The following is an 11185-nucleotide window of genomic DNA, read 5'->3' on the forward strand; positions in this document are numbered from 1 at the left end:
GGGCGATGGGGCGGGGGGGCGGTGGGGCGGCGGGGCGGTGGTGCGACTGGGCGGCGGCGAGTGGTGGGGGCAGCGGCGCGCGTGTGGGAGCAGGAGAAACAGAGAGGGGCGGGGTGGGGGCGCGCCGGCCATTAGATATGTTTAATCTTTGCCGTCCGCCACCTTTGTCGTCCGCTGATGTGCTCTTTGCCGTCCGCTAGCGGATGGCAAAGAGGGGGGCCGTTAAGTATTTTTTAACCAGCTCCTCAGTGGGGCCCCCCTCCCTCTTTGCCGTCCGCTAGCGGACGGCAAAGAACAGGCTGATGGCAAAGGGTTTCTTTGCCATCAGCCAGTTCTTTGCCGTCTGCTTTCGGGTAGCTGATGGCAAAGAGCTTCTTTGTCGTCTGCTAGTTGACGGCAAAGAGCTGGCAGATGGCAAAGTAGCTGATTCCAGTAGTGATACATACAGATCTGAATGTTGCAGACCCGTTGACTAAGCCTCTTCCACGAGCAAAACATGATCAGCACCAAGACTCCATGGGTGTTAGAATCATTACTGTGTAATCTAGATTATTGACTCTAGTGCAAGTGGGAGACTGAAGGAAATATGCCCTAGAGGCAATAATAAAGTTATTATTTATTTCCTCATATCATGATAAATGTTTATTATTCATGCTAGAATTGTATTACCTGGAAACATGATACATGTGTGAATACATAGACAAACATAATGTCACTAGTGTGCCTCTACTTGACTAGCTCATTAATCAAAGATGGTTATGTTTCCTAACCATAGACATGTGTTGTCATTTGATTAACGGGATCACATCATTAGGAGAATGATGTGATTGACTTGACCCATTCCATTAGCCTAGCACTTGATCGTTTAGTATGCTGCTATTGCTTTCTTCATGACTTATACAAAGTTCCTACAACTATGAGATTATGCAAATCCCGTTTACCGGAGGAACACTTTGTGAGCTACCAAACATCACAACGTAACTGGGTGATTATAAAGGAGCTCTGCAGGTGTCTCCAAAGGTACATGTTGAGTTGGCGTATTTCGAGATTAGGATTTGTCACTCCGATTGTCGGAGAGGTATCTCTGGGCCCTCTCGGTAATGCACATCAACATAAGCCTTGCAAGCAATGTAGCTAATGAGTTAGTTACGGAATGATGCATTACGTAACGAGTAAAGAGACTTGCCGATAACGAGATTGAACTAGGTATTGGATACCGACGATCGAATCTCGGGCAAGTAACATACCGATGACAAAGGGAACAACGTATGTTGTTATGCGGTTTGACCGATAAAGATCTTCGTAGAATATGTAGGAACCAATATGAGCATCCAGGTTCCGCTATTGGTTATTGATCGGAAACAGTTCTAGGTCATGTCTACATAGTTCTCGAACCCGTAGGGTCCGCACGCTTAACGTTACGATGACAGTTTATTATGAGTTTATAAGTTCTGATATACCGAAGGTTGTTCGGAGTCCCGGATGTGATCACGGGCATGACGAGGAGTCTCGAAATGGTCGAGACATAAAGATTGATATATTGGATGACTATATTCGGACACCGGAAGTGTTCCGGGTGATTTCGGAGAAAACCGGAGTGCCGGAGGGGTTACCGGAACCCCCCGGGGAAGTATTGGGCCTTAGTGGGCCTGAGGGGAGAGAGAGGGCAGCAGCCCAGGAGGTGGTGCCCCCCCATGGGGAGTCTGAATTGGACTAGGGGAGGGGGGCGCGGCCCCTCTTTCCCTCTCCCTCTCCCTCTCTTTCCTTCCCCCTTCCTCCTTCATAGTGGGACTAGGAAAGGGGAGTCCTACTCCCACTAGGAGGAGGACTCCCCCTCCTTGGCGCGCCCCCTAGGGCCGGCCGGCCTCCCCCTTGCTCCTTTATATACGGGGGTAGGGGGCACCCCAAGAGACACAAGTTGATCTTCGTGATCGTTCCTTAGCCGTGTGTGGTGCCCCCCTCCACCATATTCCAACTCGGTCATATCTTTGCGGTGCTTAGGCGAAGTCCTGCGTCGGTAGAATATCATCATCGTCACCACGCCGTCGTGCTGACGGAACTCATCCCCGACACCCTGCTGGATCGGAGTCCGGGGATCGTCATCGAGCTGAACGTGTGCTGAACTCGGAGGTGTCGTACGTTCGGTACTTGGATCGGTCGGATCGTGAAGACGTACGACTACATCAATGGCGTTGTCATAACTCTTCCGCTTATGGTCTACGAGGGTACATGGACAACACTCTCCCCTCTCATTGCTATACATCACCATGATCTTGCGTGTGCGTAGGAAATTTTTTGAAATTACTACGTTCCCCAACACCTAGTCCTTCTTCTCCAAAGCTTCCTTCATTCTCTCTAAAGAAACAACACTCTTCAGACGAGCCTGAAGTTGACGGTTTTCACTACGCACATCTGCTTGTGTGAAGTCACTCGGTTCAAAGAGACTGAAAGAAAAAGCAATGGAAGATGCGAGCTACTAAGTAGGCAAGACAGTCGAATGGTTACCTTCCATGATGGACGTCTCTTGTTGAGCAGTCTTGAGGTTCTTCTTTGCGAGTTCAAGATCAAGTTCAACGCTGATATGCTTCTTCTTTAACTCGGAAAGTCGAGCTCCAAGATCACAAGACCTCTGCAGTCAGCGAGAGAGATATGTCAGTCAACAGAAATAAAAGACAATGATAGTGAAAAGTTACTCTAAGACTACTGTCGAATCAAATATTCAACAGTAGTCCCGGGGACTACACCCAGTGGGTGCACTTAGCGTGCCCCCACTGGTTCAGATCAACACTCAGCAGGGTCTACCCAGCGTGAGTCAAAAAAAAAGATGAGGTTCTGAGACCTCAGCCGACTGCCAGCAGTCGACCATTGTCTTGGGGACTACACCCAGTGGGTGCACTCGGCATGCCCCCACTGGTCCAAACAGTTAACTAAGACTCAGCTCGAATCGAGTGGAGTGGAAGATTTCCTAAACTCTAAACAAAGGCACACCCCAGTGGGTGATCGGACATAAAACAGCATTCAAAAGTTCAGTCAGAGTTTGTTGACCTGAACATTGGTCTACAGGGCAGTGCTAGTGTTGTAAGCCACCTGACTAGCCTCATGCATCACCTTCACCTGCTCCATGACAAGGTTCACCTGGCGAAGAGCCTCCCTGGCGGCACTCGGCGAGTCGTCTGGGGTCTGATATGCGGCGAAGAGTGATGGCTCCAAGGCGGTCGAAGCAGTTACTGGGTCAGACACGTGGAGTTGCACTGGAGTGGCAGGAGTCGGAGCAGTCGATCCCGACGGACGATCAGTCATCAGCGGGTTGGCAAATGTGATGTTGGTCCGAACCGGTTCTCCGGAACGTTCGACCACCGCCTCAAGCGCCGGCGTCGACTGAGGGACTTGAACTTCAAGCCTCCTCCTGCTTGAGCCCCCACTCATCTTCCTCCTCTCCTGTAGAGGCGCTTCTTCTTCATCATCACCAGGGAGCACGACGACCTCTTGCGGAACTACAGAAAGGGAGAAATATCAGAAATTCAGCCGATTGACCATCCACTCGACTAAATGAAGCCTGGTCGAACGGACTTACCAGCTTGAGAGGTGGCCTCCTCGTCTCCTGGTGCCTTGTCGGTGTCCATGTTAGTGGCAGCAGAGGTGGGGCTAGAAAGATACATGATCCGGTTGGTTAGAACAAAAACTTCAGTCAGCCTATGTAAACACAAGCGAGATACTCACTCTGAAGCAATAGGGACGTCCATCTTGATCCGCGGCAAATTCTTCTGAGCCTTGGGAGGAGCAACCTTGGGCTGCTTGGCGACCTTCTCCGTCGGCTCCGGAGTCGACGTCCGAGTGCGCTTCTGAGTGTGGGTACTCGGAGCCATGTTCTTCCCACGCCCGCCCGCCGGGTCATGGTGCTGCTTGGATCGGTGTTCGGCGCGGCGGCGAGTCAACTTCTTCCTCGTCGTCCGACTCCTTGCTCTCCTCCTCCTTATCTTCATCCGAAGACTCCCAGTCACCACTCTCTTCTGCTTTGGCCTCTCCCTCCTGGCCCTGCTCCAGAGCTTGTTCGCCGTTGGGCATCAAATACATCTCAATGAAAACCTACAAGACAAAAATTCGAGTAAAAGTTAGTCCACATCAAGTACAGTCGGAACATATATGCCAGGCAGTTGGAATAAAGAGCATACCTTGTCGGGCTGATTGTCGTTTCTGAAGGGGATGACTCGCCTGGATCCTCTGGGGTTGTCCTGATTGCCTGTGATGCTATTCAACCACATAGCCACGGTCTTGGGCGGCACTTCCTCTGGATGGACCCGAGCGGTGTCTTTAGATCCGGAGTACAACCACATAGGATGGTCACGAGCCTGAAGAGGCTAGATGCGTTGACTGAGGAACACTTCCAGCAAGTCCAGGCCGGTGACACCCTCATTAATAAGTTGGACCACTTTCTCCACCAACATCTTCGTCCCCACATTCTTAGCAGCAGTCACTTTCAGTGGAGAAGGAGTCCGAACACGGTCAAATGTGAAGTGGGGAAGGCCAGTCGACTGACCTGGAGTTGCGACGTCCTGGCAGTAGAACTAGGTCGACTGCCAGCCTCTAACTGATTCAGGAAGAGTCATAGCAGGGAAAGAACTCCTATGCCTCTTCTGAATACCCAAACCCCCACACATCTGGATGACATGGGTCTTTGAGTCACTCGTTTTTGCTTTCTTGACCGACTGGGATCGAATGGTGAAGATATGTTTGAAAAGACCCCAGTGCGGTCGACACCCCAAAAAGTTTTCACACATCGACACGAACGCGGCCAGATACGTGATGGTGTTGGGAGAAAAATGGTGGAGTTGAGCACCGAAGAAATTCAGGAATCCCCGGAAGAAGGGGTGCGGAGGGAGCGAAAAACCCCGGTCGACGTGGGTGGCAAGCAGTACACACTCACCCGGTCGAGGCTGCGGCTCCATCTCCCCCTCTGGCAGCCCTGCCGCTCCCTTGGCGATCAGTCCGGACTCCGCCAGCTCGTCCAGATCTTCTTGCCGGAGCGAAGACCGGATCCAATCGCCCTGGATCCAGCCCGGCGGCAGCCCCGCGCGCAATGATGACCCGCGGTTCTGCTTCTTGCCTTTCGCCGCCCCTGTTGCCTTCTTTGCCCGCTCCAGCGCCGCTGTCTTGTCCTTCATCATGGCGGCAGAGCGGCAGCTTCGAGAGCGGAAGAGCCAGGTGCGGTGGAGAAGCGGAGGAAGAAGAAAGAGAAACAGGCGTGCACAGTGCAGACGCCTCGGCCCCGTTGCCTTATAAAGGGTTGCTTCCGAGTGGTTGACGCGTGGGACCAGGCGATCCTGTCAAATCCCGCAACAGTCGCGCGCAACATACATGGCGAAAAAGGCGGCGCGGAAATCGAGGCATCACTGTTTATCCGCTCCGCCTACTTCGGCGCTCCCCGTCCTGTGTGCTTCCCCGAAATTTCGTATCCCGTGAAATCCGGGATACACTGCAATCAATCGCGCCAAAGATCTTGCACTCTAATACAGCACTCGACAGACGATGCTATAAGTTCAGTCGACAACTCTCTGAATGGATCAAGGCAACTGAATCGACACTGAAGTACCAACATGAGTTTTCCATCTTGCAGAAAACGCTCGCAAGGTGCAAAGCTCAGAACAAGTTCAACTTCAACCTACTTTCCACTCAAACCTTAATCCATTCGGGGGCTACTGATGAGGATACAGACCTGGGGTAGGGTCATAGGCCTGACCTATATGTCCTACTCAAGGCCACTACCCTGGAGGATAAGAAGTCCAAGAGGCAACAAGGGACGCCCAGCCAAAGATGTCGAGTGCAATTCACTCGACAGTCATATCACTCGGGCGACCCCTACCTATTGCCACTCAACCACTCAAGGAGTCACTCGACCTACCGAAGATCAGGAGTCACTCAGCATTGCAATGGTCAGGCGTTCACTCCATAGTCTTTAAGGTCATAAATAACACTTAAGGCTGGCATTACCAGTAACGCCCCTACTTTATGTACATTAAGCCCCTTGTAATTGAGGACGGCTGGGGTCCTGGCGCACTCTATATAAGCCACCCCCCTCCTCTGGGACAAGGGTTCGCACCCCCTGTAACATCACACACATATAATCCAGTCGACCGCCTCCGGGCACCGAGACGTAGGGCTATTACTTCCACCCAGAAGGGCCTGAACTCGTAAATCCCGTGTGTACACCTTCACCATAGCTGAGATCTTGCTTCTCCATACCTACCCCCTTTCTACTGTCAGTCTTAGAACCACGACAGAGACGACACACAAGTCACCGAACACCTGCACAAACAATCAACCACTTGCACCCACGATAAAGGGGTTGTCAATCCCTTCATGGTCACTTGCAAAAGTGAGATCTGATAGAGATAGATAAACGGTAAAGTAAATATTTTTGGTATTTTTGGTTTATAGATTGGAAAGTAAATATTGCAAAATAATAGATCGGAAACTAGCAAGATGTAAATGAGATTTAATAATATGGAAAAGAGACCCGGGGGCCATAGGTTTCACTAGTGGCTTCTCTCAAGATAGCAAATATTACGGTGGGTGAATGAATTACTGTCGAGCAATTGATAGAAGAGCGCATAGTTATGATGATATCTAAGGCAATGATCATGAACATAGGCATCACATTTGTGTCAAGTAGACCGACTCCTGCCTGCATCTACTACTATTACTCCATACATCGACCGCTATCCAGCATGCATCTAGAGTATTAAGTTCATAAAGAACGGAGTAACGCATTAAGCAAGATGACATTATGTAGAGGAATTAACTCAAGTAATATGATGAAAACCCCATCTTGTTATCCTCGATGGCAATAATACAATACGTGCCTTGCTGCCCCTACTGTCACTGGAAAAGGACACCGCAAGATTGAACCCAAAGCTAAGCACTTCTCCCATTGCAAGAAAGATCAATCTAGTAGGCCAAACTAAACCGATAATTCGAAGAGACTTGCAAACATATCAAATCATGCATATAAGAATTCAGAGAAGAACCAAATAATACTCATAGATAATCTTGATCATAAATCCACAATTCATCGGATCTCGGCAAACACACCGCAAAAGAGTATTACATCGAATAGATCTCCAAGAACATCGAGGAGAACATGGTATTGAGAATCAAAGAGAGAGAAGAAGCCATCTAGCTAATAACTATGGACCCGAAGGTCTGTGGTAAACTACTCACGCTTCATCGGAGAGGTAATGGTGTTGGTGTAGAAGCCCTCCGTGATCGAATCCCCCTTCGGCAAGACGCCGGAAAAGGTCCCTAGATGGGATCTCACGGGTACAGAAGGTTGCGGCGGTGGAAAAGTGGTTTCGTGGACCCCCCTGATGTTTTCAAGGTATAAGAGTATATATAGGCAAAGAAACTAGGTCAGGGGAGCCACAAGGGGCCCATGAGGGTGGGGGCGCACCCTCCTGCCTCGTGGCTTCCTTGTTGCGTCTCCGACTTCATCTCCAAGTTTTCTAGTTTGCTTTCGGTCCAAGAAAGATCATCGTGAAGGTTTCATTCCGTCTGGACTCCGTTTGATATTCCTTTTCTGCAAAACTCTAAAATAGGCAAAAAAAACAGAAACTGGCACTGGACCCTCAGTTAATAGGTTAGTCCCAAAAATAATTTAAAATAGCATATTAATGCCCATTAAACATCCAAAATAGATAATATAATAGCATGGAACAATAAAAAATTATGGATACATTGGAGACGTATCAGTGGGAGGAGGTATTGTCTTGTCATTGTCGACGATTATACAAGATATAGATAGGTGTCCTTTCTCAGTACTTAAGATGAAACACAAGACACCTTCATCGAATTTGCCAAAACTTGTCAAGTTGACGCTAATACAATAATGAGATCATGGAAATTCGAAATGACAATGACACCGAGTTCAAGGATTACACTACGGACGAGTTCTTTAGTGATGAGGGGATCAAGCATTAGTATGCCGTGACCTACACTCGACAAGATGGTGTTACGAGGAGGAAGAACCAAACTCTTATAGAGTTTGCTAGGACCATATTTGATGAGTATAAATCTCCATACAGGCTTTGGTCCGAAGCCATCAACACTGTGTGTCATGCTTCATACCGATTTTTATCTCCACAAGCTCAAGAATGAGACCCCTTATGAACTCCTAATGGGAAAAACCCTATTGTCAAATGCTTTCTAGTATTCAGTTGTAAGTGTTTTGTTCTCAACAAGAAAAATCGACTAGCTAAATTTGAGCCTAAAACTAGTTTGTTGGATATGCATCAAATTCTCATGATTACCATGTTCTTAGTAAATCTACCAGGTGTATTGAGGAAACGATAAAATGTGGAGTTTGATGAATACAATGGCTCTCGTGTGGAGCAAATTTTTTCTATTGTTGTAAGTGATGAGGCTCCTTCACAAGTTATAAGTGCTATGGGATATGCACCTTCACAAGTTATAAGTACTATGGTATATGCACATTCGTCCACAAGAAATACCCCCAAGTTCAAGTAGAAGGAGTAATAGCCCTTCTTGTGGATACTTCATAAGGGAAGTTATCGCCCCCAACAGAAGTGCATAATGCTATGGGAGATCATGTACCTACCCAAGAACAAGATCAAGCCCCTCAGGTTCCTGAGCAAGATCAAGGGCAATCTCAACCTAGTGGTAATGGACCAAACATTGAGCTCAAGTGCAAGTTCAAGCTACTCCTCCACGATCACAACCTAATGAAGATGAACTTGAGAAGAAGAAGCAAATAGTGTCATCGAAGCTCAAAACTTTACAACACCTCACAACAACATCCTTTGGAGCATCACAAAAAGGGTAACTACTTATAAACGTTTGGCAAACTTTTGTGAACATCACTCTTTTGTCTCTTGTTTTGAGACTCTTAAGGTAAAAGATGCTCTAGATGGCCTAGATTTGGTTAATGTTATGCATGAGGAACTTGACAATTTCACCCGCAACAAAGTTTGGTCTCTTGTAGAGAGGGCCAAAGGAAGAGATCATAAAGTCATCGGGACCAAATGGGTTTCAAGAACAAAAAAGATGAGCATGGAGAAGTTACTAAAAACAAGATAAGGTTAGTGGCACGAGGGTTCACCCAAATCAAAGGTTTGGATTTCGATAAAACCTTGACGCCACTGCACGTCTCGAGTCCATACGTATCTTGTTTGCATATGCATATCATCACGATTTTAAATTATATCAAATGGATGTTAAGCATCGGAAAATTCATTGGCGTGGACGAGCTCGCCTGGTCCCGTTATCGCTAGGCGTCCACTCGTTCGGGGATACGGGACATATACGGTATTGAACTTGCCTCATTTAATGCGTGTTGTGGATGGGAGGAGCCGATGTTTGCGCGTTGCGTGACGACGGACGTCCAAGCCCTGGCGACGTCGTTTTGATACTGTACCAACGTGACTAGGTGGAAATCGTGCACTGACAGACAAGAAGGCCAAGCAGTCGATGCAAGCATGCACGACAACACAGTTCACATAAACACTACATAACATAATCACCCCGGATTAGTTTTAGCGTTAACTACATCAGTATACCGGTGCGAACAACTTTCTGCAGGTGTCAATTTTTAGCGCGTCAGTGTCCAATCCTTGGCCGCTTCGGTGCTCGGTTGTCACCATTGACGCCGCTGCTAGATCCAGCTCCAACCTCGGTCACCGATTCGCTGTAGCTACCTGGCTCACTGCAGTTTTCACCGCCGGCGGAACTTCCATTTTCTGGATCGTGGTCCCCTATCTCCTCCTGCGACGAAAAACTGGACTGAATTTCAGTTTCGTCTTCGTAAGCTTCTTCTGCGATCGATGCCCCATCAGCTCTCCCGTCCACGGAGTCCTGCTGCAAAACTGGCGTAGGAGCACCTCGAGCTGAGCTTACCTAGAGCAGTGAACGCCCTAGCAGCAAAACTGCATGCGCAGGAGCACCGCTACCACCAGCACGATCTTCAGAACTCATATTCTGAACATGGTTGTCTTGATGAGCGTCGACAGCAAGGGGCATTCGAGCTCGAACCCAAGGAGCCATGGATAACAGAGCTCCCGCCAGAAGGAGGCCTAGACATCTTCAGTCACACACAGGCGGTCTGATGCTAGGATAGGCTGTAAATTCCTGTACAAACGAAACATATGCATGATGTGCTGTCAGACCAACGTTTTCAGACGTTGAAATCACCGTATGATACAGTTTGACGCTACCCACCTTTTCCTCCCATCTACGATCGCATTTAACATACGAACGGACACGTCCTTGTCCCATTGGTACAAGCAGCGAGGGCAGGCGAGCACGTGTGCTCTATCGCCGCTCTCTGTTAAGCATGCATTTCTTACTGGTCCTCTTAGTAAGTTGGTCTATGTCAAGGCACCTCCCAGTTTTGAAAACTCATCAACCCACTCACGTACCTTATGACATTTTTAGGCGAGAAGGGGTTTCAGATCAGGTTAGAGCATCTTCAACAGCCGCGCTTCGCGCCGCACGCTAAAAACTAGTATGCCGCGCGCACTTCGGCTGCCGCCGGCGCTGGCTCTAACAGCCGCGCTATAATGCAGCGCGCGCCGCTCCAGCAGCGCGCAAAAAATACAGCGCGTGCGACTCGCCGGGCATTGCATATATGGCATTTTGGACACAAAATGAGTTTGAAACATTCAGAGTGCAATGAACATGACATATAAAATTTCACACAAACAAGTTGATGAATAAAAATTCATGCCCACAAGTTCAAAATCATGCCCACAAGTTCATCCAACCAAGTTCAAAATGCAAACCAAGTTCAAGACACAAATGAAAGACACATCAATCCTCTTCCTCGTCTTCGTCCTCATCATCTTCCGAAGACGATTCTTCCGCCTCCGAAGATGAATCTTCCTCCCTCTCCTCATCACGCACCGCATCATGTGAAGCTCCGACGGTGTTGGCAAGATCTTCAACGGCATCTTCATGGGAATGTGTGTGAGGAGGCACATCGAAAGGCATTCCGCCCATGGCGGCCGGAGCTGCCGGAGCCGTCCGCCGCCTTGTTCTTCTTCGCGTATGTCTTGCCCTTCTTCGGCCGCGCCGCATTGGGGAGCTTCGAGGGTGCGGCGGCGGCACGGGACGGCGCCGGCGCGACGCCCCCCCTCGCCGTGGTCATCCGCGGCGGCAAGAAGAGGCTGCGCGCGAG

This window comes from Triticum dicoccoides, chromosome 6B (assembly GCF_002162155.2).
Source record: "Triticum dicoccoides isolate Atlit2015 ecotype Zavitan chromosome 6B, WEW_v2.0, whole genome shotgun sequence".
Taxonomy (NCBI): domain Eukaryota; kingdom Viridiplantae; phylum Streptophyta; class Magnoliopsida; order Poales; family Poaceae; genus Triticum; species Triticum dicoccoides.